This window comes from Eptesicus fuscus, chromosome 1 (assembly GCF_027574615.1).
Source record: "Eptesicus fuscus isolate TK198812 chromosome 1, DD_ASM_mEF_20220401, whole genome shotgun sequence".
NCBI classification, from domain to species: Eukaryota; Metazoa; Chordata; class Mammalia; order Chiroptera; family Vespertilionidae; genus Eptesicus; species Eptesicus fuscus.
Window position 1 is genome coordinate 130,063,848 of NC_072473.1, and position 5,069 is coordinate 130,068,916.

The 5,069-nt window shown below is 43.5% G+C and overlaps 1 pseudogene; it reads left to right on the forward strand.

Moving 5' to 3' along the window:
• The first annotated feature begins 2,451 nt into the window (after positions 1-2,451).
• LOC129150377 (U1 spliceosomal RNA) lies at positions 2,452-2,600 on the forward strand (annotated as a pseudogene).
• The last annotated feature ends 2,469 nt before the right edge of the window (positions 2,601-5,069 follow it).

The window sequence follows — 5,069 nt, forward strand, 5'->3', positions numbered from 1 at the left end:
TGTGAGCCTCAGTACCTTGCTGTATGTCATCCTGACATACCCTCAGTCATTGCCACATGTGCCTTTTCTTTCAAGAGCCAGCTTACAGCATGGTAGCTTGCTTCATCAAAGCCAGCAAGTGAGAGAGGGAGCAAAACAAGGTACAATCTCATGTAATCTAATCATGGAAGTGACATCCCCTTGATGCTCAAGCATTCTGTTGGTTAGAATCAAATTACTCAAGGGGAGGAGATTACAGAAGACTATGAATATTAGGCAGGGGTCAGTGAGAGGTCATCTTAGAAGCTCCCTACCACAAATACCATATTGCATTTAGCTGTCATACCTTCTTGGTCTCTGACAGTTCTAGTCTGTCCACTGAGACGGCCTAGACATTGTGTGAACGCAGAAGCCACGAGCACATCTAAGTACCCAGATCTTGGTTTCTAAATGCTATTACCTAATAAAAGGAATCGGGGCTCCTTGGAGAAATGGCTGATTTTAAGGCCAGGGTAGGAAAATACAATATGAGCCGGGAACATTGTGTAGTGCCAGAAAGTAAGAAAGTACACACACACACACAAAAAGATGGGAGCATGTCATTCATAAGGCTACAGGAGCCAACTTGAAAGAGCTCCCAATGGCCAAAGCTAGAACAACTTGAGCAACAACAAAAATGATAGTATTGGATTATAGTCTAAAAAAAAAGCAAAGAAATATCCATGATTTCATGATGTATAAACAAGTGATATGGTTGAATAAATAAATGTTGGAGATGGGACAACTCTTTCTTATGTAAGACTTCCAAATGATAAATATAGAAGGAATGAGGGAAATAGAAAATTGCCATTAGAATACCACAGTAATAATTGTTGCAGATCTAATCCACTAAATGCTAAAAATTGTGGATAACACTTTAAGGTGAACACACTAGTTGCACAGCCTTAAAGTAGCACCTCTAAAATAGTTATTAAATACAGGCATACCTCGGAGATATTACAGGGCTGGTTCCAGACCACTGCAATAAAGAGTCTTAATATTTTTGCTGGGGGAGGGTCTTGCTTTGAATTTGTAAAAAAAAAAAAAAAAATGCAATAAAGTGAAGTACAATAAAACAAGGTATGCCTGTGTCTGATTCTCTTCCCTCTAAGAGTTGGGTTTAATTCCCATTCTTTTTTCTTTTTTAAATAATATTTTTATTGATTTCAGAGAGAAAAGGAGAGAAAGAGAGAGACACACACATCAATGATGAGAGAGAATCGTCAATCGGCTGCCTCCTGCACACCCCTCACTGGGATCGAGCCCGCAACCTTGGCATGTGCCCTGACTGGGAATCAAGCCATTACCTCCTGGTTCATAGGTCGATGGTCAACCACTGAGCCACGCCAGCTATGCCCCTCTTCTCTTGAATATGAGCTGGATTCAGTGACTTGCTTCTAATAACAAGAGCATGGAAAGGGCAATAGTAACTTCACAATGGAGAAATCTGGCAGACAACATTAACCAAGAGATGAATGTTAACATCACCAGTAATAAGACATGGCACTTATGTACCCTCTGATGTGATGCAATGAATAGGACACTTCACTTTCAGAGTATTCTTCCCCCAATTGAGGGACATCCTATAAAATATTCAACCAATATTCTTCAAAAGTGTCAAAATTAGCCCGGCCAGTGTGCCTCAGTGGTTGAGCGTTGTTCCATGCAGCAGGAGGTCACTGGTTCAATTCTGGTCAGGGCACATGGCCAGGTTTCAGGCTCAAACCCCAAAAGAGGGCATGCAGGAGGCAGCTGATGAATGTTTCTCTCTCATCGATGTTTATATCTCTCCCTCTCCCTTTCTCTCTCTGAAATCAATAAAACACTGTTTTTTAAAAGTTTCAAGATCAGCCGAAACCGGTTTGGCTCAGTGGATAGAGCGCCGGCCTGCGGACTCAAGGGTCCCAGGTTCAATTCCGGTCAGGGGCATGTACCTTGGTTGCGGGCGCATCCCCAGTAGGGAGTGTGCAGGAGGCAGCTGATCGATGTTTCTAACTCTCTATCCATCTCCCTTCCTCTCTGTAAAAATAATAAAAATTAAAAATAAAGAAAGAAAGAAGAAAAAAATAAATAAAAACATGCCTCCAAAGGATCAAGAGGAATTGTGGGATTTACAATGCATATACTAGATATTATATACATAACCATAACGCAAAGGACAGGATTTTAGAGAGAAAACTATAGTGTTGCAAGGTTTTTTCATCTCATATGAAATGGTACGATGTTAACTTTCAGTTGACTGTGATAAGTTAAGGATGGATTTTGTAATCACCAAGGAAATCTCTAAAGAAAATAATGAAAACAGGTACAGCTGAAAAACCAGGAGGGGAATAACAATTGAATATTAAACTATATTTGGTTAACTTAAAAGAAGGTGAGAAAGGAAGAGCAGAGGATAAAAAAAAACAAAAAACAAAAAAAAAAAACAGAAGAAACAATACCTGGCAGGGGAGATACCATGATCACGAAGGTGGTTTTCCCCAGGGCGAGGCTTATCCATTGCACTCCGGATGCGCTGACCCCTGCGATTTCCCCAAAGGTGGGAAACTCTACTGCATAATTTGTGGTAGTGGGGGACTGCGTTAAAAAAGAAGATGAGGAGGAGGAGGAGGAGGAGGGGGAGGAGGAGGGGGAGGAGGAGGTAGAAACAGCCCTAACCAGTTTGGCTCAGTGGATAGAGCGTCAGCCTGCAGACTCAAGGGTCCCAGGTTCGATTCTGGTCAAGGGCATGTACCTTGGTTGCGGGCACATACCCAGTAGGGAGTGTGCAGGAGGCAGCTGATTGATGTTTCTCTCTCATCGATGTTTCTAACTCTCTATCCCTCTCCCTTTCTCTCTATAAAAAATTAATAAAATATATCTTTTAAAAAAAAAACAGAAGAAAAAAAATAAAAAAACAGAAGAAACAAATAGAAAAGATAACAATGATAGAGCTTAATCTGGCCATATCAATAATTTCACAAAATATAAATACGCTAAAAGGTCCCATAAAAGGCAAGGATTTTAAGACCAGAAAAAAACAAAACAAACAAACAAAACACAAGACCTAACCAGAGCTGGGATTAGGGTAAAGCAAGTGAGGCACTTTCCTAGGGTGCAAAATTTAAAGAGATGCCAGAAAATGCAGTAATCAGGTTAAATATTCTAAGAAATATTGATAATACAGTCTTTTTAAAAAATGTTTCTATTGATGTTTAGAGAGAGATGAAGTGAGAGGGATAGAGAGATAGAAACATCAATGAGAGAGAAACATCACTGATAGGCTGCCTCCTGCACGCCCCCTACTGGGGATCGAGCCCAAAACCGTGGCATGTGCCCTGACCAGGAATGGAATCAACGACCTCTTGGTTCATGGGTCCATGCTCAACCACTGAGCCACACTGGCTGGATGGTAATAGACTTAAACCATATTTTGTCTTATTAATATAGCCATTCCAGCTTTCTTTTCTTTGTGTTTTTTCCCAGCAGAATGATATGCTAAAATCTTTTAAATTTTGTTCTAGATTTTAAATTATTTTCTTTTTTAAAACATATTTTTTATTTCAGAGAGGAAGGAAGAGGGTGAGAGAGATAGAAACATTAATGATGAGTGAAAATCATTGATCAGCTGCTTCCTGCATGCCCCGCACTGGGGATTGAGCCCACAAACTGGGCATGTGCCCTTGACCTGAATTGAACCCATGACCCTTCAGTCCATAGGCCGACCCTCTATCTACTGAGCCAAACCAGCTAGGGTTAAATTATTTTCTTTTTTAACAGCTTTATTGAGATGTAATTCACATCCCATTAAACTCACCTTTTAAAGTGTATGATTCAATGTGGTATTCTGTATAATAAAAGTCTAATATGCTAAGTGTCTGAACGTTCGACTGTTCGACCAGTCGCTATGATGCACACTGACCACCAGGGGGCAGATGCTCCAACCGGTAAGTTAGCTTGCTGCTGGGGTCTGGCAACTGGGACTGGGTGAGATGGGCCGGACACGCCCTGGAGCCCTCTCATGGTCCCTCCCAGGCCTTGATCGTGCACCGGTGGGGACCCTCGACCTGGCTTGCGCCCTCTTGCAATCCGGGACCCCTCGGGGGATGTCAGAGAGCCAGTTTCAGCCCAATTCCCACAGGCCAGGCCGAGGGACCCCACCAGTACACAACCGGGCCTCTAGTCTAGATATATAAAAGGCTAATATGCTAAGTGTCCATCCAACTGGTAGCTATGATGTGCACTGACCACCAGGGGGCAGACAACACAGGAGCTGCTGAGCTGCAGTGACTTGACAGTGGCAGTTCTCGGGTGACGCACCCCAAAACCAGAGAGGAAGGAGCCAGATTCCTCCCAGGGCTGCGTGATTTCACCTTTGGCCATGTGTTGTTGCTGGGGCACTGTCGGCCCTGAATCTGGTTAACTGCACACTTGTGTTTGCCTTCCACACCCTGTACGACAGCAACTTTATAGAGTGCCCTCTTGCACTCCAGAACCCCTTGGGGGATGTTGGAGAGCCAGTTTCGGCCTGATCCCCACAAGCCAGGCCAAGGGACCCCACCTACTGGAGGGACCCCACTCTCTTCCCAGACGCTGGGCAGGGACTGCAGGAGGTTGGCTCCAGGGTGTGTCTGACTCATCTCGCCCAGTCCTGCCCCGCTGGACACCCCTTCTAATTAATTCCCTTTCTTTTTAAAAAAAATATATTTTATTGATTTTTTACAGATCAGAAGGGAGAGGGATAGAGAGTTAGAAACATTGATGAGAAAGAAACATCGATCAGCCGCCTCTCGCACGCCTCCCACTGGGGACGTGCCCGCAACCAAGGTACATGCCCCTGACTGGAATCGAACCTGGGACCCCTCAGTTCGCAGGCCGACACTCTATCCACTAAGCCAAACCAGCCAGGGCTAATTAATTTCCTTTCAATGTGCACGAATCTGTGCACCAGGTCACTAGTATTGAATATAATGGAATCCTATCTAATAAAAGAGTAATATGCAAATTATTCACCACTCCACTACACCCACAAGCCATACCCACAAGCCACGTCCACAAGCCAATCAGAGTGA